The following is a 23,082-nucleotide window of genomic DNA, read 5'->3' as shown; positions in this document are numbered from 1 at the left end:
CATAACATACTCCCCCTCTTTAAAACATTGCACTCTTGCAATGGAAAGTTAGGAAGTTACTTCTAAGAGTATTTTCATGTTCCCATGTGCCATCTTTAATAGATTTATCCATCCATTTAATTTTAAATTCTCGGATTATTTTCGAACGCAAATTTTTTTCTAACATCAAAAATTCTTTCTAGTACATGTGGTTTAGAAGATAATTCTTCAAAAGTAACCAGAGTTTCTACTGTAACTGTATTGTCGCCAGAACCAAGAAGTTCTTTTAGATAACTTACATGAAAAACTTGATGGATATCAATGCCATCAGGAAGATTGAGACGATAGGTTGATGAAGCAATGCATTTGAGAACTGTAAAAGGTCAACAAAACAATGGGGCTAACTTAGCGCACTTACCCGTTGACAATGTCTTAGAATTGTTAAGTACACGTAAAAATACCTTCTGTCCAGGGTTAAATACACGAGGTTACTTATAATGATCAACATAAAAATGTGCTCTATCTTGAGCTATTTTTATATTATCTCGTGCAATGTGCAACATATCTTGCATATCCCGAAGAAAGTTGTGTACTTGGCAACTCATCATGATGTATATTAACATCAATCGAGTTCATAGCTGAAAACCATACATCAACATAAAATGACTATATCTCGTCGATGTATGGTTGGAGTTGTTATAAGCAAACTCCAAAATTGGGAGATAACATTCCCATTTTGTTGGTTTTGTACCAACATATGCACAGAGCATGTCCTCAATAATTTTATTTACTCATTCTGTCTGTCCATCAGATTGAGGATGATCCATGGAGCTCATGCTCAATGTAGTTTCTAACTTATTAAAGACTTGTGTCCAAAAGTCACTAGTAAACTTTGGATCTCGATCACTCACGATATCCATCCGTAATCCATAAAAACAAAATAACTCATCAATAAGTTGGTAAGCCAATTTAGGAGCTGTTACCGTGGTTTTTGTAGCAATAAATCTGGCCATTTTTTATAGTCGATCAACCACAACCCAGATGGCATCATGACCTTTTTGGGTGCGAGGAATGCTAACAATAAAATCCATGGATATACTTTCCCACTTATTATTGGGAATGTCCAAGGAATGTAAAAGTCTTGCAGCTTTAAGTCGTTTGACTTTGTTAACTTGACACTAGTGACATTTAGTCACATAATTATGTATGTCAGGATGCTTCTTCGGCCAATAGAATTGAGTGGAGATGAGAACGAGTGTGTGATGTATTCCAGGGTGCCCTACTGAGGATGCATCATGGCATTCAAAAAGAATTCTCTTTTTGACCTCAGGCAAATTTGGAACACAAACCTTCCCATTACGGTAGAGGAGATAGTTAGCAATGTTGAAGGATTCCTTCGAGGATGTGGTGGTGTCTATTCCAGACTCAAATCTTGCCCAGTATTTCGCAAAATAACTGTCATCAGGATACTTTCCTCAAAGGTGATCATAAAGATATGATGTTATTTTAGTGAAGCTAAGCATGTTAACTTCACGGATGTGACTTGGTGCATCAGCGATAGCGTTCATGGAACCTTTACGATATCATATGGAAAAATCAAAGTCATGGATGAGATCTACCCATCCTACCTTACGACCTTTCAGGTCTTATTGGTCACAAAAATATTTCAAGAACTCGTGGTCCGTAGTTACCACAAAATGATTTCCATAAAGATAATGGTGCCATGTCTTGAGCGCATGAATAACTGCAAATAATTCTTTTTCTTGCACAATATATTGACACTGAGTACAATCAAGTTTCTTACTCTCAAATGCTATTGGTTTACCATCTTCATACAGGACGGCACCTGAAAAGGTTTCAACCTAAAAAGGTTTTGAAGGATCTGGTAAAAAAAGCAAAGGAACCTTGCACACCAGGTCCTTGAATTCCTTAAAGGTGAGGTCTAGTGTAGCATTCCACACAATAGGTTTTGTAGACTTACGTGTTTGACCTTTGAGAAGATCAATAAACGGTGTCGTCAATTGGGAGTACAATTACAAAGAGATTTTCGCAAAAACCCGACAAAACCAAGGAATGATCGAACTTTTTGAATATTCCGAAGACTGGGCCAAAGTTTGACTTGCGCAATGCGAGAAGGATCAATTTCAACTCCTCATTTAGTTATGAAATGTCCAAGATAAGTAATTGATTTCTTGAAGAACTCACATTTTGAGATCTTCGCATAGAATTGTTTATCATGCAATGTTTGTAAAACAAAGTGGATTTGTTTAGTATGTTCTTCTAATGTACGGCTATAAACTAGAATATCATCCAAGAAAATAATGGCAAATTTTCCAAGTTGTTCTTGGAAAACGTCATTCATTTCTTGTTGAAATGTGGTCAGACCATTGGTCAAACCAAAAGGCATAACCAAAAACTCATAATGGCCATAGCACGTACGAATGTCATTTTAGGAACATCTTCCTCACTTATACGAATTTGATGGTAGCCCGTACGGAGATCAAGTTTCGTAAAATACTGAGCTCCCTGGAGACGGTCAATCAGATCGTCAACCCAGGGCTATGGATATGAATTCTTGATCGTCACTTTATTCAAGCATCAATAATTAATACCCATACACCATGTGCCCTCTTTCTTTTTTACCAAGAGCACATGTGCACCCCATGGAGATTTACTTTAAGGTATATAACCCATTCGTAAATAGTCCTTGAGTTGCTTAGATACCTCATCCTATTTGGATTGACTTAAGTGATTAGGAGGTATACTTATTGGTGCAAAGCCAGGTACAATATCTATACAATGTTCTATAGTACGTTTAGGAGGAAACCCATCTGGTAGTTCACTCGGAAAAACATCACGAAAATCATTTAAGATTTCATCCAATTGTTGTTGTTTAAAATATGATAATTGACCCAAGACATTATTGATATTATAAACATGAATGTTTGGATCAAGTACACAATAAAATAAAGAAGAACAAGACAACTCGAATATTGATGGAGAGGAAACAATCGAAAGAGATTGTTTATTTACACATTGAATAAAATGAGTACAATCGTTCAATACAAAGGTAATGGAATGGTGAACCCAATCAATAGATAAAGAAGAATTTTTATTAAAAAACCAAGGATAACCTAGTATTACATCAATGGTACAAACATTCATTACATGGAAGTCTACTTCCTCTATATAAGTATCAATAGAAATTCCTAATGAATAAATCGCCCCGTTGATGTATTGTACTCTTCCATCATCCAAGTGCACCTATAAAGTGGGTTGGATTCCCGATATTTGAACCAAACGATCATTCACAAAGTTGTGTGAGCTTCCCGAATCAAATAAAAATTGTATGGAAGATCCATTGATATACCCATTTGCATGTAGTAAATCATTGGGTCCCAATACATACTGAGGGAAATAACATTTACAATTACTTAAATGATGTGTATAGACCTCATGGACATTAGGAATCTGACCTTTATTATCTGCAACTTTGGTTTTGTTGTCATGCTCTTTTCGTTGGAGCTTCCAGCATTGGTCTTTTATATGACCCTTCTTTTTGCAGAATATGCAAAACGGACTTTGTCGCTTACAATCACGATGTCGTGGAGAAAACCACCCCTAGGAGGAATCGAGGGGAGGAGGCATGACCCAATCCTTTTCGCGTGTGTGTGTGTGTGTTTACAAATTGTACATAGCTAGGAATAGATCGGCTGATGTACATATGTACTAGGAAGGGTATTAATTGTCTAGGGAATCGATGCGTATCTCGGTCCGAAAGGACAGAGAATAAAGTTGATGTGTTTGGATGTAACGGCCTCCTCGGCGACCTATAAAAGGGAGGGGAGAAGAAGAAGAAGATATTGCGTTTTTGGCGAGGACGAAGTGTTGTCGGATTGGGGACTGAGCTCTCTCCTCCTCAACCGTTGCTCTCCACTACGTTTCTGTGTCGGTTGCCTCTGCCGCGTGTAAGCCCTTGTGCTTCCAGTAGAGGCTCCACTGTGCGTTCTTTGTGTCGTCTGAGTGTGTGCGTGGGACCTCCGTTTTGAGTTTGTTGCTGGTTTGCCGGTTGTAATCGTTGTTGACATTGTAATTAAATCTTTTGTTCCCGTCTCTCTCTGTGTGTTTATGTGAATCGCGCTCCCTCTTCTTTTCTCAGGCTCCTTGGTTCAGGGCCCCGCGGTCCTGCCTCATTTCACACATGAGAGCGTAACAACACGACATAATTTGGTGAACCCGACGTGAAAGAAGGCGGCAAAGGAGTTGAAGATGAGGGGATCCGAGCTTGCTGAAGCTATGGCAATAGCCGTCGACCGGCTAGTGAGTGCTCGTGAGGGAACGGGTGCCCTTGATAGGGCCGTAGAATCGATTGTCAGCACCATAGGCCGATTCGGTGGGAAGAATTCCACGAGCTATTTGGAGGCCTATCAGACCGAAATGATCATGAGGGACATCCCGGAGGACAGATGACTGTCCAGATTCCCTCGAGTGGAGACGCCGAGCATCCACGCAGAGGTGCTCGAGGTGTTGGCCAGATTCTAGGCCTGGGTGGAGCTCGAGGGGCGGCTCCTTGAGAAGTACGGGTACAACGATTCACTTCGGCTGTCGAAGTAGGACTTCATGGCTTGGGTTGAGAGCCCTGGAAAGGGGAGGAATGCGTCGGTGCTCCTCCAGGAATTCGAACAACAATTCGCTACGTTGTCGGCGCAGGATCGGATCGTGCTCGACACGAGCAGGGTCTTGTTGTTCGTCAAGTCGGTGCACGCGCTAGATCGGCAGAAGGTGGCTCTCCTATTGGAGACGGATGACGGCCTCACGGCTGACTGGGCCATGGTCAAAGGGGTCTATGCCCGTTTTGACAAGCGGCACGAGTGGAGCAATGAGGGGTCGACAGTGTCGAGGCCGGTCCCGGCAAGGAAGCTCGAGGAGCCGGTATCGGTGCCGATTGGGAAGGAAGAGATTCGGAATTGGCTCGAGACGGGCCCAACCTCGAGCGGAGTGGTTCAAGGCTCTTCCAGAGGAGCGGCTCTGGAATAGTTGACACAAATGGTGTGTGACCTCCAGATCGCACAAGCACGGAGGGATAGCGACGATCAACCTCGTGACCGGAGGCCGCTGACAGGGCAACGATGCATGTGGTGTGACGTAGTCGGTCACATCCAGAAAAAATGTGCGGATTTCGCAAAGGCACTCCGGGCCAACGTGGTGTACCTCTAGAATGGGCGGGTGCATGCCGGCGACACACGGAAAGCCCTAGAGTTGAACACCGAGCGCGGCGGGATGAAGCGTTTGATGGAAGAAGCTGCGGAGCGACATGCAGAGTCGTCCACTACTCCGCGTTGGCGGGTATCCGGGTCGAGGGTGACGAGGGCCAGAAGGCGAAAGACTCTGGATTCTGGCCGCTGGTGTTGGAAGGCCTCTCCAGGGTACGGCTAAAGAAAGAGGAGGCGGACCGCGCGGAACTACGTATCTGAGAGGTCACCGGATTGGACGATCCGGTTGAAGAAAAGACTGGCTTCGTCGAAGCCGCATGCCAGAACTATGAGGTTCTGGTAGAAGACAAGCGCGCGGGGAGGGCTGGAGGCGCCGGTCCCTCACAACGGTACGAGACCCAGTTCGGACCAAAGTAGAACGATGTTGGCAACACCGGGGTGCCAAATAAAACGAAAAGGGTCGGTTACCGGCTGAGCACGGAGATTGAGAGGTCAACAGACCTGGGGAAGGTCCTCAAGGAGCGGATTCTCGACAGCAAGATGGAGTTGTCACTGAGGGAGGTGCTTGGAATCGCCAAGAAGGAGTTACACAACTCCATTGTGGACTTGGTGAAGCAGAAGCGGCTCTCAACAGAGCCGGAGCCGGAGAAGCTCGTGGAGGTGCGGACGACGCACGTAGAAGACATGGCCCTAGAGGACGAGTTGACGGACAGCTACTACGCGAAGCCGCATTGGGCAAGGCCCACCACAGAGACGCCTGTCCGGGTTGGGGACGTGCAGGAGCCGGTGGTGACATTGATAGACCATGGCTCGGAGATCAACTTGATGTCCATGGACTTCTACAAAAAGGGGAACTGGCCGATCAACACCAAGCACGGGTGGAAGATACGCGCGACAACACGAGCTACGGAGGAGCTGCAGGGTGCGTGCCCGAATGTACGCGTAAAGATCAGCGATGTTGAAATAGATCAACACTTCTTTGTGCAGGAGACCTCCTCACACCCAGTGATACTCGGCGAGCCATACATTACGGCGGCACAGATGGAAACGAAGGTGCTTAACAACGGATCGGCGTACGAGCGCATGAAGAGCCAGGACGGACAACGCTCCGTTCAAATTTTGATGATGAGGCCAAGCCATGAGCGCAACCATGAGACCCTCGGCGGCGAGAGTCGAGGGGATTTTTAGAGAGGGCTATCAAGGCGTGGGGCCGCAATAGTCTGGACACCCCGGAAGAACCCCACTCGTGTACCATAGGTAGAAGATTTTGGTTCTCCGATAACGGAGGTTGTACCATAGCCTGCATCAATGGCCGGGAAAAGAAGCGGGTGGAAGGAAGACTCAGGGCGTTCGGGGTCCTCGGCCCCGACGAAGAGATTGGCAGTGTCGTGGAGGCGGTCTCCTTCGATGACACCTTGGGGGAATTACGCGAGTTTGTTGAAGGAGGCCTTAGTGAAGACCGGGTAGTTCCAGTTAGTTCAATGGAGATGTAAGAACTCATTGCTGACTTCATGGAAAAGGTAGGGTCCAATCGGACGGCCCATGTGGATACCAAGTACAAGAATGTGGACCGGAAGGTGAGACTAGTCACGGCACCCTTGCCAAAGGGCAGCGTAGAGCGGATAAAGGGGGTCGCATTGGACCCAAGTTTACGTCAACCGGTCGGCATAGGACACTGATGGGAGCTCAAGGTCGGTGGGGGTGGGTTTCTACTACTAGCGGAGGAGGACCGGTTTCGGAGGATGCTCGGAAGGCACAAGAAAGCCTTCGCATTCTCGCCGAAGGAGATCGGGTGCGTAGACCCGATGATCGTGGAGCCGATGGTGATATTCACGGTGCCGCATGTGCCATGGAATCTCAAGCCGATTCCAGTACCAAGAGCTCACATGCCAAAGTTGATGGAGCTACTGAAGCATAAAGTGGAGATGGGCATCCTCGAACCGTCGAGTGCCTCGTATTCGAATCAGTGGTTTACAGTGCCGAAGAAGAACGGCACGCTGCGCTTCATTCAGGACCTGCAACCAGTCAACAGGGTGACCATTCGTAATGCACGTATCAGACCGACAATAGATGAGTTCGCGGAAGCCTTCGCCGGAAGGTCAATCTAATCGGTCAGTGATCTGTACTCGGGGTACGATCAGTTCCAACTAGTCGTGGAGAGAAGGGATATCATGATGATGCAGACCCCTCTCGGCTTAGTGCGGATGTGTACCCTGTGTCATGAACAGTTTGATTTGAATTCTCTCTCTCTCTCTCTCTTATCCTCCTTTGTAACCATCCTGAAACCATGGCTGCCATTAACTAAGAAGAATATCTCACCCTTGTTGCAGAAATGGAGAACCTTAAATCAAAGTTCGCATCTCTTGAAGTAGAGAATCAACGTCTACTTGGGGATCTACAAAAGGTTACTATAGAGAAGCAACAACAACAAGAGGAGTTCACACGACGAGTGCAACAGTTAGAGTCGACAATCGTCGTGTTACAACAACAAAGGGTTGAAGGTCAGGGACTTATCAAGGAGCCCAAAATTAGCCTCCCAGCTAAATTTTATCGGTCAAGGGTGCATTTCCGAGGTTTTTTGAATCAAGTACGGTTGGTGATTCAAATGCATCCCGCACGTTATCCAACAGATGCATCACGAGTCGGTCTAGTGGGCACTTTATTGACTAGCATAGCGTTGTCGTGGTTTGCTCCATTGCTAGAGACCAATTCTCCTCTACTGAATAATTTCGAGGAATTTATCAAGGAATTTAAGGCTTGTTTCGGAGATACTAATGGGGCAAGAACAACTATCAACAAGATTCGTACACTTCGTCAAGGTGATCAACCAGCTTCAACATATGCTGCCAATTTCTGTCTCATCGCAAGCGATATTCCTTGGGATGAACAAGCCCTAATGGAGAAATTCCGTTCAGGCCTTCGTAGTGATGTCAAAGACTTACTTCTTACCTTCCCCGAGGATCCAAGGTCACTTATAGAAGTTATTAGTCGAGCAATACTGTGTGATAATCGCCTTTTTGAGCGTCGATGTGAGAGACAACAACAAATAACAAGATCAAGATTCACACCAACTTATGCATCAGTAACGACGCAATCATCCCCAAGGCAAATGTATAGCCCTGCTCCAACTCCAAGGCAAACACGTAGTCCAGTCCCAATGGATAGTCCTACACCCATGGAGATCGATATAACTCAACGACGAGGACCGTTGTCAGACGAAGAGAAGCAACGTCGTCGAGCAAACCATCTGTGCTTATATTGTGGAGGTCCAGGACATATAGCCATTCATTGCTCCCGTAAGCCGAGACGTCAGGTAAATCAAATTCACTATGACAATAAAAATGAGTCCAACATTTTAGAAGTAGTTAGTGAATCTAATATTATGAATAATCCACCCTTGTCCAATAAATTTGAAGTCCTAAGCCAATTAGAAGAGGAGTCAAACGAATAAGTCTGGCCAAAATAGGATCCATTTGGTTGGACAACCCTAGATATGTACAACCTAGTGTGGGTTCCATTACTTCCAAGCATGTTAGTAGAGTCTTCTCAGCCCTAGTACAAGTTAGGACACCCAGTTGTCAACTTCAAGTCCAAGCCCTCTTAGATACTGGAGCCGATTCTTGTTTCATGGATAGAGATTTTGCCCAAAAACACCAAATATCCTTGCATACACTTCCTTGTCAAGTTTCCGTAGTAGTGATTGATGGACGCCCCATAGCTTCCGGGAAGATATTTGAAGAGTCTGAGCCAATACACATACTCTTGGGTGATTTAGGATGTGTAGTTTCCTTTAACATAATCCGTAGTCCTGAGCATCCAATTGTCCTCGGTTTGCCATGGTTCGAGCTACATAACCCTAGAATCGATTGGAGGAAGCGAGAAATTAGGTGCCCTTTAGTAGAAAATATCATTGTCAAGGATCGAACTCGGGATTATCCTCCCAAAGTATATAGTTCTACTGATGCACCATATCCTTCTCCTCAAATTTTAGCTATCACATTGCAACAATTGCGCCAAGTGGGAGGCAAGGAGGACCTTTTCTTATTTGCAGTATCAGTGACACCTTCTAGTGTCACTCAAGGGAATTTAAACATCCAAATTCCCAAAAAATATCAAGACTATGTTGATGTTTTCGACAAAGTCAAAGCTAGTGTTCTTCCAAAGCATCGGCCGTACGACTGTCCTATTGATCTCCAACCAGGAAAAGAGCCACCGTGGGGTCTGATTTACAATTTATCACCCACTGAGCTTGAGGTTCTTCGAGAATACATCGAGGAAAATCTTGCACATGGGTTTATTCGACATTCAAAGTCTCCAGTTGGTGCTCCTATCTTTTTTGTGAAGAAAAAGGACAGCTCCCTTGGTTTGGTCGTGGACTATCGAGGCTTAAATAAAGTCACCATAAGGAATAGGTATGCTTTACCTTTAATCTCCAATCTCTTGGAACGCATTGGTGGGGCAAAGCATTTTACCAAAATTGATCTAAGGGGTGCATATAATCTTGTTCGAATTCGGCCGGGAGATGAGTGGAAAACAACATTTCGTACTCAGTATGGTCATTTCGAGTATACAGTCATGCCTTTCGGGCTCACAAATGCACCTGCCGTATTTCAACATATGGCAAATGACATCTTCCGGGATTTCTTGGATATTTTTCTAATCATCTACCTAGATGATCTATTGATTTACTCTAAAACATAGGGGGAGCATGATATACATGTGCGGCAAGTACTTGAACGCCTAAGGAAGTATGGTCTTTACGCCAAACTTGAGAAATGCAGTTTTGATTGCAAACAAGTCGAATTTTTGGGATACACTATTTCATCCCATGGTGTTTTCATGGACCCGGCAAAAGTCCAAACAATATTGGAATGGAAACCCCCATGCTCAATTCGGGATGTCCAGTGTTTCCTCGGATTTGCGAACTTCTATCGCAAATTCATACATAATTATTCAACCATTGTGTTGCCCCTTACTCAACTCACCAAGAAAAATCAAGCATTTTTTTGGAGTATCGAAGCAGACAAGGCTTTTACGCAGCTGAAAGAGGCATTCACATCAGCACCCATCCTAGCACATATTGATCCTGAAAAGCCATTTACTGTTGAGGCGGATGCATCAGACTTTGCATTGGGGAGTATCCTATCGCAACCAGGCGAGGACGGGCAGATACATCCAGTCGCGTTTCACTCGAGAAAATTTACTGTTTCGGAGATAAACTATGAGGTGCATGACAAGGAGTTACTAGCTGTGGTCAACTCATTCGAGCAATGGCGTCATTTTCTAGAAGGATCACCTCATCAGATTATCATTTATAGTGATCACAAAAATCTCACATATTTTCAAACAGCGCCAAAATGAAAAGAGAGAAGATGATAGAAAAGAGAGAGAAGGAAGATATAGAAACCCAAATCTACAAAGATATATTAATAAGGAGTGATGATCATAGAAACAAGAGAAAGAAGATACATAAACTCAAGCCTACAAGGATGAATTGATCACTAGAAAAACGCACTACATGAATAGGCAAGAAAAACACCACCAGAAAAAAGCCCCCTTCACCACCTCACTCTTCTTGCTTTATATGAAGTTCTCCTCTAGTAGATAAGTTTCGCTTGCTTTCTTTTCCACGCTTTTTTTAGAGCTTTTCCATCTCCTATTCTTATCTATGACACAACGATCTTCTAATCGTCATATCTCCCTCATCCATACTCCAAATTTAGAGTTTTAAAAAGCTACGGATAGTTCTCGTCATAAGCTTTCTAACCCATATTTACACGTGATATTTGGGTGTCAAACGAGAGAGTTATGAGCGTTTGTTTCTGACTGCTTTTTGGTGGTCTGCTTTTTCCTTCTTTTACTTTTCTCCATCTTTCTTGCTTTTAGTTTGACTTATACTTGAAACCTTAGCTCGTGTTCTTGGCCTTCGGGTGTGAATGCTCCATACCTTATATTTTTGTAGACTTCAATACCTTGAATTCTAAAAACACTTCCACAGATCGGTTCACCAAGATGGCACATTTTGTACCATGTGTGAAGACCATCAATAGTGAAGAAACTGCAGATCTCATTATGCGTGAAGTGTTTCGCCATCATGGTCTCCCGAATGATATTATTAGCGATCGAGGTCCTCAATTTATCTCACACGTTTGGAAGCACCTATGGGCAGGCCTCAAAATCTCTTGCAAACTCTCTTCAGCTTATCATCCACAAACTGACGGACAAACAGAGCGCACAAATCAAACGCTCAAGCAATATCTTCGATGTTTCATTAGTTATCAACAAGATGATTGGAGTAATATTTTACATTTTACAATAACACGGTCCACTCTTCTACCAAAGTTACACCTTTCTTTGCCTACACCGGCAACCACCCTCGATGGTGTATACTGGATCTTCCCGAAGTGTCACGAAACCCTAGTGCGGCGCATCACCTCCACCGACTACAACAAATCCAATTCGAGTTATCGTCCCATCTTCAGAAAGCGCAAGCACACCATAAGACCAATGCCGATCGACATCGTCTTAAGTCTCCGTTTAAGGTTGGTGACCGTGTATGGTTGCTTCGTCGTCACATCAAGACTACCCGACCGTGTGCTAAGCTTGACTATCAACGCTTAGGTCCTTTTGTCATCACGGCGCAGATTAATGATGCAACATTTCGTCTTAACCTTCCTATACATATGCGGCTTCACCCTGTCTTTCATAGCTCTCTTTTGGAACCTTGCCGCACCTCTTTAATCCCTAATCATGTCGTGCCACCACCGCCTTCTGTACAACTTGTGGATGGCCCCGAATACGAGGTAGCTGCTATTCTCGATTCTAAGATTGTGCGCAATAAGCTTTATTATCTAGTTGATTGGCTTGGTTATCCACCGAATGATCGCACTTGGGAACCCATTGATAACGTTTGTAATGCTGAAGCTCTGGTCAACGACTTCCATCGTCACTATCCAAACAAGCCCGGCCCAACAATGTTAACGCCGACTTCCACTCGGCGTTGTCGTGAAGATTTTCGGCAATAGTGTGAAAATCCCATAAAACGTACAAAATCGAGTATGAATCATGTAATACAATAATTGTGAAGATAACATTTTTAATATCTAAGTACAAAATGATGGAGGTTTCGAATGCACTTTATTACACGAGAAATGGACAACTAAATGTCAAGATATGAGGGTATAAAGTTTGTGAAAAGAAAAGAGAAAATTGTGAGATATCCCACATAGGCACGACAAATACGGCTCTCATCATATATAAGGTGGAGCAAAAGATATTATCTTTGTGTCTATGTGTGGAGCATAGAGAGTTCAAGGTAACTTGAACTTAGAGTGGAGGTGGCTAGCTACTCGAAAAGGGTTTTGGCCAACCAAAACCGGACCGGCGATGGAGCCGGTGATCCGACCGCAATCCGGCGGCGGCATGCGGCACCGGTATCCGGCGTCGGCGTCGGCATCTAGCGGCGGCACCGGTATCCGGCGGCGGCATCCGGCGTCGGCATCCGGCGAACCGGCGACTAGATAAAATAAATATATAAAAATATATACATATTTACATACAAGGAGGGCAAGTATGGATTCGAACCTTGCACCTCCAAGTTAGGAGTCAAATGGCTTACCATTAAGCCATAGTATTTAGTTGAAATTATATTTCTATCATTGTACTTTTACATGTAAATTCTCATCCATGAGTGCTAAAATGAGTGACATGGTTAGCATGCACCACATGTAATACTTAAGCGCCAAATGGCAAACATGCAATTTATGCATGTCTTGTACCCTCACATGCATCATATGCATGAGAGCATCTATAAAAGAGGGAAGGGGGAGGAGAAAAACACGGTTTTTTTTTATGAAAATTAAGAAGAAGGAATTCGTTATCAAATCAATCGTGTAATCTCATCTTCTCTCTTTCCCAATCTATCTTAAGTACTTTCTCGCCAAAGTTTGTATCGACTCTAAATCCTTCTGGTCCAGAACCCCGGCGGTTCCGCCTCACGATCCGCGCGTAGTGACGGATCTTCACGACATAATTAAGTGGTGAACCCGACGTGAAAGAGGCGGTAGGAAGGATCAAGTCGAGATTAATACTTGGAGATGGCGTCCTCAAGCAACCAAGCAGGAGAGCTCGAAAGGATGATGCTAATCGTCGAGCAAATGATGAGATCTCGGGACAACGACGCGAGCGTGGAGAAGGCTGTCGATCGTGTCGTAGAGCTCGAGGGCCAATTCGATGGAAGGAACGTTACGAAGTTCCTTGATGCATATAAGAGGGAGATGAATCAAAGGGACGTGTCCGAGGCACGTCAAATCGCAAGCTTCAAGAGAGTTGTCGCCAACAACATCCAAAGACGCGTCATCGAGCTTCAAGAAGGAAAGACAACATGGTCTGAGTTCGAGAAAACGATACTAGCGGAGTTCGTGACTGAAGACTCAACGAGGATGACTCGACATGCCCTGATGAAGTGGATAGAGAAGAAGAATAAGAAGATGAGCGTCTCGAGGGTGTACGACGAATTCGACCAGATGTTTAGTCGTCTCCCCAATACGGACCAAGTGTTGCTTGAAGAGGACAAGACTTTGTACTTCTTGAAGGCCGTGGACATAAAGGATAGACGGGAGTTGGGGACTCTTCTCGAAGATGATACCCAAGCAAATGGGCTCGTAGCGGACTGGATTGCGGTGAAGCGGGCATGCAATAGGCTCGACAAGCGTCGCCAATGGGTTGATGACACCGACTTGACGGGACCGACTACCACGGAGAAATCAAGTCCGCCGAAAGTAGCTGAGCCGCTGAGACAAAGTAACGTGGAAGAAAAGAAGATTGATGACGACATCATTGAAGAGCTAGCGAAGAAGTTCGAGAAGGTCACTCTAGCCAACATGAATCGTCGGGGCCCTAAAGGAAAAGAACCCTTTAGATGCGTGTTGTGCGATAGCATGGACCACATGAGAAGGGATTGTGCGAGCCTTCGAGAGGCGATTCGACAAAATATCGTATACATAGAGGACAACATGATCTGCTCAAGCGAGACTAGAAGACCCCTACGGGTGAATTTCGGAAGAGGAGGAATGAAGAAATCTATGGAGGATGCCGATGCGACTCATGTGGATGCAATGCACTATGCTGCGTCGGCCGGAATAAGAGTCGGGAAAGACAAGACTGAAGCTACTAGAGCGGGAGCAAAGTTTTGGACTTCCGTTCTCGAATATGAGAAGGGAAAAGTCACATCGAACGAGGTAGAGCTTGCGGACCGAAACGTGCAAAGCATAACCGGGTGGTCGGATCCGGTGGACGACAACACCAGACTCGCAGAGGTGATGTGCGACAACCACGAGGTGTTCGTCGAAGAAAAGAGAAAGAGAATAGAAGAGCAAGGCCCATCAAAAAGACATGAAACAAGGAACGCGAAAAAGAAGGACGATACGGAGACGAGTCAACCTTTACAAACGGAGGAATGAGAATCAAGCCGAAAAGGGGAGCCAAGCATACGAGTTGAAGAAACGGTTCGGCCCGTGAAGGTTGGTGTCGAAGACCCCACTCGGAGGACAAGGACTATACCTACCTATAAGCTAAGGTCGGACATAGAGCAGACAACGGACCTAAAGAAGATTCTCGAAGAACGAGTTCTTGATAGCCACGTAACTTTGTCCTTGAGGGAATTGCTTGGCATTACGAAGAAGGAGTTCCATGACACGATCGTGGACCTTGTGAAGAGAAAGAGACAACAATCAGACGAGGAAGAAGAGAAGCCGCAAAAAGCAAAAACGAATGCCATAACGATGGCAAGAGACGAAATCGATGAAGATATGGTGGACAGCCACTACACTCGACCTCATTGGGCACGAGCAACAACGAAGACGCCGGTGAAGATCGGGGAGAAGAGAGAGACCGTCGTAGCCTTGATCGACCACGGCTCAGAGATCAACCTCATGTCAACCGACTTCTACAAAAAGGGAAGATGGACAATCAATACAAACCACGGATGGAAGATTCGCGCGGCAACAAAGTCTACGGAGGACTTGTACGGAGCTTGTCCCAATGTCAAAGTCACGATCGGGGATGTGGAGATGGATCAACACTTCTTCGTACAAGAATCGGCGTCGCATCCTGTCATCCTAGGGCAACCTTATATCACATCATCTCGGATGGAGACCAAAGTGTTCGATAATGGAGCAGCCTTCGCACGAATAAAGAGTCTTGACAACCAAATATCGGTCCAATTCCTTACAGTGCGAGCCAATCATGAAAGGAATCGAGATAGTCTCGGAGGCGAATCCTCGGATTTTTAGAGCGGACTATTGAAGCATGGGGCACAAATAGTTCGAGCAATCACAAGACCCCACAAGAAAGAAGAGCGTGTGGATTGCAAGGAGAAGCAACATGTGTCACACCTAGTGGCGCATGTAAACTAGTTCTACCCGACAAGAAGCACAAGAACCGGATACAAGAATTCGAGAAGATGCTGAAAGAAGAGAACATAATAGAAGAAGGGGAGTTCGTGACTCATATTATGGAAGAAGCCTCATTTAACGACACCATCGGCGAAATCGAGGACGTCGTGGACTTGAGCTATCTTCACAACCAATGCGTGATTTCGGTTAACTCCGTCAACATGTACGCTATCATCGATGAATACCGCCGTGGCATCTCGATGAATGAAGCTGACATCAACACGAAATATAAAACAGTGGATAAGAAGATCGAGCCAGTTGCGGTTCCGCTACCGGAAGATAGCTGGCAAAAGATGAAGGAAGTCGCTAACGATCCAAGCTTAAGAGATCCGAAGAAGATAGGTCATGACTTCACCAAAGAGACGAAGGGGAAGCTACGAGTTGGAAAGGAGGATTTCCTTCTCCCTGAAGAGGAGCAAATGTTTCGCGATATGCTTGAGAGACATGGGAAAGCTTTCGCATTCTTCCCACGAGAAATCGGATGCGCCGACCCAAAGGTTATAGAGCCAATGGTGATCTTCATGGTGCCTCATGTGCCTTGGAATTTGAAACCGATACCAGTTCCGAGAGCACACCTTCCGAAGCGGATCGAGCTCTTAAAGGAGAAGGTGAGTATGGGAATTCTAGAACCGTCGAATGCTCCTTATTCCAATAGGTGGTTCACGGTGCCGAAGAAGAATGGATCATTGCGATTCATCCAAGATCTTCAACCCGTCAACAAGGTGACAATTCGAAATGCCGGAATCGGTCCGAGCGTGGACGAATTTGCCGAAGCGTTTGCGGGCCGGTCCATCTACTCCATTGGCGATCGACAGTCGGGACATTACAACCATGAGGACTCCGATCAGGCTTGTGCGGATGTGTACCTTACCCCAAGGCGCAACGAACTCGGTGGCTGATATGGTGAATGCCATGAATAAAGTCTTGAAGGATTGCATTCCGGACATCACGATGCCATTCTTGGATGATATTCCGATAAAAGGATGTTCAGATGAGGAGAAAGATGAATCGAAAGATAAGGAAGGTTGTAGGAAGTTCATTGCGGATCATATGAAAGTTTGCGAGAAGGTGCTTCAAAGGCTCGAAGATGCGAATTTGACATTTTCGGGAGAAAAATTCGCATTCGGGCAACCGAAGATCTTGGTGGTAGGTCACTTGTGTGGAGCATACGGCCGGAAGCCCTCGCCATCCAAAGTGAACGCAATCCAAGACATGAAAGAAGAATGCGAAAACCAAACGGAGGTTCGAAGGTTCCTTGGAGCGTGCGCGTTTTATCATATATGGATTCCTCACTACGCTCATGTGGCCGAACCGTTATATGGACTACTAAAGAAAAGAATAAAGTTCGAATGGCGAGACGAGCACACAGAGGCGATGCGAAGATTAAAGAAACTGCTTCTTGAAGCTCCGGCACTAAGGCCGACTATGCCGAAGGGAAACCAATTTACGTGACCGTAGATACGAGCCCAACCGAAATCGGGTGGGTCATCAATCAAGAAGGTGAAGATAATGCGCGATATGCCGTCCGGTTCGGAGCAAAGGTTCTTAGCGAACAGCAACAAAGATATGCCCAAGTCAAGCGGGAACTTTGGGGTATTGTGTCGGCAGTGAAGACGGACAAAGATTACCTGATCGGGTCAGAAGTGATAATAGAGACAGATTGTCTCCCAATTCTCGGAATGGTCTCGGGATGTGCGACCCCAGATCTTGCTATGCTAAGGTGGATCGCCTACATCAAGTCTTTAAACCCAGAGATCCGTCACATCGCAGGGAAGAAGAACGCCATGGCTAACATGCTGTCGAGGGCAAGATTTTCAAATGGAAGTAACATGGTTTCGGAAGATGAAGATGTCGCCCTCGACTTCTTCAAGATGGCTCGATTTTCGGCGGAAGACCAGGACACGCAAACCCTCCACGCCTTCAACGAGAACGAGTACGAAGGAGAATGGTTACTCATCGGTAGATTCCTAAGAACATTGACGACAGATACTTCGTTAACAAAGGAGGAGGCCCTACGAATCCGAAAGAAAGCTTACCGATACTTCTTGAAGGGAGGATTCCTTTGGCGACATCCAAAAAGAAGGACAGGAATACCACGTCGAGTGGTGGTAAAGAAAGAAGAACAAGAGACGCTGATGACCGAATTCCACGAGAGTGCTTGGGCAGGTCATAGAGGAACATGGGCGACGTTCGAAAAGTTGAAGGAGAAGTACTGGTGGCCAAGCATGTACAAAGATGTACTCCATTTCGTGTCCACATGCGAAACTTGCCAAGTATATTCAAATATACGTCATCGTGATGAGTTAAAGCCGACATACCCACTCACCATACACTTCAAATGGATGGTGGATCTGGTCTCGATGCCAATGGGAGTGGGACAAATGAAGTACTTAGCGCTCGCAAGGGAAGACTTGACAAATCAAGTGGAAGGACGAGCCTTGACAAATAAGACGACTTCAGCCATTTGTAAATTTTTACTTGAAGATGTTGTTTGCCGATATGGATGTGTAGGGAAGATAGTGGCCGACCGAGGGGAGTTGGACGCGCACGAAGCGACGGAGCTCTTCGAAAGACTAGGCGTGAAGCTCTCCCTCACGACTGCCTACAATCCGGAAGCAAATGGGAAGATCGAGCGAGGGCATGGACCTATCGTTAAAGCCATCGTACGGGCATGCAACGGTCGAGTCGGGAATTGGCCACGACTATTACCTTATGCCTTGTGGGCTGATAGAACGACACATAGCTCGGTGACAGGGTATATGCCGACGGAGCTTATGTATGGACAAAAGCCGATTATGCCCATCGAAAGGACGATCGCCTCATGGGTAGCGATACCGTGGGAGAACGAGATGAGCCGAGAAGAGTTATTAGCGGCGCGGATAAGGCAACTTGAAAGAAGACCTGAAGATTTAGAAAAAGCGCGAAAGATGATGAAGGCAGCCCGAGTAAAGAACAAAGTTCGGTTCGACAACACGCATCGACTTCGTCCCAAGAAGATTGAAGAAGGGGATTGGGTTTTGGTCTACGATAGCACCCTTGACAATCAACATAGTACAACAAGGAAGTTCGCAAGAAGATGGTTCGGGTCGTATGTGGTGACAAGTGCCAACGATAATGCCACATACCACCTTGCGGAACTAGACGGATCAAGGTTGGCCGTACCCATTGCGGGAAAAAGAGTAAAGCTTTTCAAGAAAAGACAAGACAAGGATCCTGACCTCGATTACCTCGACGATGAATATAATAGGCCGGATGAAAATGAAGACATGGAGGAATCTAATTGATCATCGTAGCCGAAATCTCACTTCTTCTCTTCTTGGCACGTACCGGAGGACGTGCGGTTTGGTGGGGGTGGATGTCGTGAAGATTTTCGGCAATAGTGTGAAAATCCCATAAAACGTACAAAATCGAGTATGAATCATGTAATACAATAATTGTGAAGATAACATTTTTAATATCTAAGTACAAAATGATGGAGGTTTCGAATGCACTTTATTACACGAGAAATGGACAACTAAATGTCAAGATATGAGGGTGTAAAGTTTGTGAAAACAAAAGAGAAAATTGTGAGATATCCCACATAGGCACGACAAATACGGCTCTCATCATATATAAGGTGGAGCAAAAGATATTATCTTTGTGTCTATGTGTGGAGCATAGAGAGTTCAAGGTAACTTGAACTTAGAGTGGAGGTGGCTAGCTACTCGAAAAGGGTTTTGGCCAACCAAAACCAGACCGGCGATGGAGCCGGTGATCCGACCGCAATCCGGCGTCGGCGTCGGTATTGCCGGCGTCGGCATCCGGCGGCGGTATCCAGCGAACCGGCGACTAGATAAAATAAATATATAAAAATATATACATATACAAGGAGGGCAAGTATGGATTCGAACCTTGCACCTCCAAGTTAGGAGTCAAATGGCTTACCATTAAGCCATAGTATTTAGTTGAAATTATATTTCTATCATTGTACTTTTACATGTAAATTCTCATCCATGAGTGCTAAAGTGAGTGACATGGTTAGCATGCACCACATGTAATACTTAAGCGCCAAATGGCAAACATGCAATTTATGCATGTCTTGTACCCTCACATGCATCATATGCATGAGAGCATCTATAAAAGAGGGAAGGGGGAGGAGAAAAACACGGTTTTTTTTTATGAAAATTAAGAAGAAGGAATTCGTTATCAAATCAATCGTGTAATCTCATCTTCTCTCTTTCCCAATCTATCTTAAGTACTTTCTCGCCAAAGCTTGTATCGACTCTAAATCCTTCTGGTCCAGAACCCCGGCAGTTCCGCCTCACGATCCGCGCGTAGTGACGGATCTTCACGACAGCGTTCTCGAAGGAGGGATAATGTCATGAACACATGACCATTTATGGCGTCACCCGGACTTGAACCTCGAACCTTGTAATCCATACTTGAAAACTTCAACCATTAAGATAGTTTATTGTTATATGAAACAATAAAAGCTACTTCTTGTATTACATTGATTATTGTAAAAACTCTAGATTATTCTAGAATGTTCTAGAATGTCCTAGAGCATTCTAGGTCTAGAACATTCTAGAACATTCTAGAAATCTCTAAGCTATTCTATAGGAACCTATAAATAAGGGCATACATGTATTCTCAAATCAATTCGAATCAACACCAATCTTTAGCTCTCATTATATATCTTGTATCCATTCTCTTTCTTTCTCTATCTTATACATCCATTCTTCTCTTAGTATTTGGTTCCTTTCTTCTCGTGTTCTCTAATATCCTTCTTCCATCACTCTATCTTTTATCCTTGGTTCTGACACCCTGCCGCAAGGAGGGATGAACTCGGTGGCGCACATGTTGAATGCGATGAACAAGGTGTTGAGGGACTGCATCCCGGACATCACCATGCCATTCCTAGATGACATCCTGATCAAAGGATGTCCGGTGGAGGATAAGGACGAGGCAGTTGGGCCAGACGGATGCCGGAGGTTCGTAGCGGACCACATTAATGGCTGCGAGAAGGTGCTACAAAGGCTAGAGGACGCGCAGCTCACCTTCTCTAGGGAGAAATCGGCATTCGGCCAATCAGAGATCCTAGTGGTCGGTCACCTGTGCGGTCCCTACAGCCGGAAACCGTCTCCAGCAAAGATAGAAGCCATCTCCGTAATGAAGGAAGAGTGCAAGTCGGTTACGGAAGTGCAGAGGTTCTTGGGTCTGTGCGCATTTTACCACATTTGGATTCCACACTACGCACACGTCGCGGAACCACCTTACGGGTTGCTGAAGAAGGGGCGCAAATTTGAATGGGGCAAGGAGCATACGGAGTCGGTCCGGAGACTGAACGAGGCGCTTACCGCAGCACCGGCTCTCAGGAAGGCGGTCTACGGCAAGGAGGTCCCCATCTACGTAACCGTTGACACAAGCCCGACCGGAATCGGATGGGTGATCAATCAAGAGGACGAGAGTGACGAGCGGTTCCAGGTCCGATTTGGGGCGAAGGTTCTCAGTGAGTGACAGCGAGGATATGCCCAAGTTAAGTGCGAACTATGGGGTATCGTTTCGGCGGTTAAGGCCGACAAAGATTATCTTATAGGGACGGAAGTAAAAATCGAGACGGACTACCTACCGATTCTCGTTATGCGCGACTCCGAACCTGGCAATGCTCAAGTGGATCGCGTACATCAAGTCCCTAAATCTGGAGATATGGCACATCTCCAGGAAGGACAACGCCATGGCCGACATGCTTTCGAGAGCACGGTTCGACGACAAGGACAAGTCGGCATAGACTTCTTCAAGATGGCATACATAACGAGGGAGAGGAGCCCTCCGGCGCTTAACGAATTTCACGAAGGCGAGTATGATGGGGAGTGGCTCCAGATCGGTAGGTTCCTGAAGACAATGACACCAGACGCAGCATGGACGAAGGAAGAGGCTAACCGGATCCGAAAGAAAGCTTACTGGTTCTTCCTACGGGATGGGAACATATGGAGGCCCCCAAAGAAGCGAGGCGGCGTTCCACTCCGCATAGTGGCGAGAAAGGACGAGCACGACAAGTTGTTAATGGCGTACCATGAGAGTCCTTGGGCCGGACACCATGGGACCTGGGCCACATTTGAGAAACTGAAAGAGAAGTATTGGTGGTTGGGGCTGTACCGAGATGTGTACCAGTTGGTGACGACGTGTGAAAACTGTCAGATGCACTCCGTGATCCGGCATCGAGACGAGCTACACCCAACCTACCCGCCGACCATCCACTTCAAATGGATGGTGGACTTAGTGACGATGTTGATGGGAGTAGGGCAGATGCGGTATCTGGTGCTTGCGCGGGAAGATTTAACGAACCAAGTGGAAGGCCGCGCATTGACGAACAAGATGACTGCGGCGGTATGCCAGTTCCTGATCGAAGAGGTAGTGTGTCGGTATAGATGAGTAGGGAAAATCGTGGCGGATCGGGGAGAGCTAGACGCGCAGGAAGCTGAGGAGTTGTTCGACCAATTAGGGGTCAAGCTCTCCCTCACTACGGCGTACAACCCGGAGGCGAACGGGAAGGTAGAACGCGGACAGGGACCGATCGTGAAGGCTTTAGTATGAGCGTGTGAAGGGCAAGTCGGGAATTGGCCGCGGCTTCTAGCCTACGCGTTGTGTGCGGACCAGACTACGCACAGTTTGGTGACAGGGTTCATGCCAGCGGAGTTGATGTTCAGGCAAAAACCGATTATGCCAGTGGAAGGGATGATCACTTCATGGGTCACGGTGGACTGGAAGGATGAGATGAGTCGGCAAGAGTTGCTTGCGGCGCGGATTCGGCAACTCGAGCGACGACCGGAGAACGTGGAGCAGGCGATGGCGAAGCTACGTACGGCACGTGAAAGGAACAAAGGCCGGTTCGACCGAACACACCGGTTGAGACCGAAGAAGATCGAGGAAGGCGACTGCGTGTTGGTGTACAACAGTAGCCTCAATAATCAGCACAAGACGGTGCGTAAGTTTGCGAGGAGATGGTTCGGGCCCTACACGGTAACAAGCACGAACCACAACGGTACGTATCATCTCGCGGACCTCGATGGGACGCGGATAGCGGTACCGGTGGCTAACAAGAGGGTGAAGATGTTCAAGAAGCGGCACGACGACGAACCGGACTCGGTGAGCGATGGCGGCGGCGATCCCCGAATCAAGGAAGGCGAGGGTTCAAAAAGCGATGATTGATCTAGGGCCGGTTTTTCCCAAGGTTGTTCCTACCTGGCACGTACCGGTGGACGTGTGGTTTGGTGGGGGTGGATGTCGTGGAGAAAACAGCCCCTAGGAGGAATCGAAGGGAGGAGGTGTGACCCAATCCTTTTCGCGCGTGTGTGTGTGTGTGTTTACGAATTGTACATATCTAGGAATAGATAGGCTGATGTACATATGTACTAGGAAGGGTATTAATTGTCTAGGGAATCCATGCGTATCTCGGT

Source organism: Azolla caroliniana, unplaced genomic scaffold, assembly GCF_043228905.1.
Source record: "Azolla caroliniana isolate FFs.n. ecotype wild unplaced genomic scaffold, voAzoCaro1.0.p SCAF_2, whole genome shotgun sequence".
Taxonomy (NCBI): domain Eukaryota; kingdom Viridiplantae; phylum Streptophyta; class Polypodiopsida; order Salviniales; family Salviniaceae; genus Azolla; species Azolla caroliniana.
Note: the sequence above shows the minus strand (reverse complement) of the source record.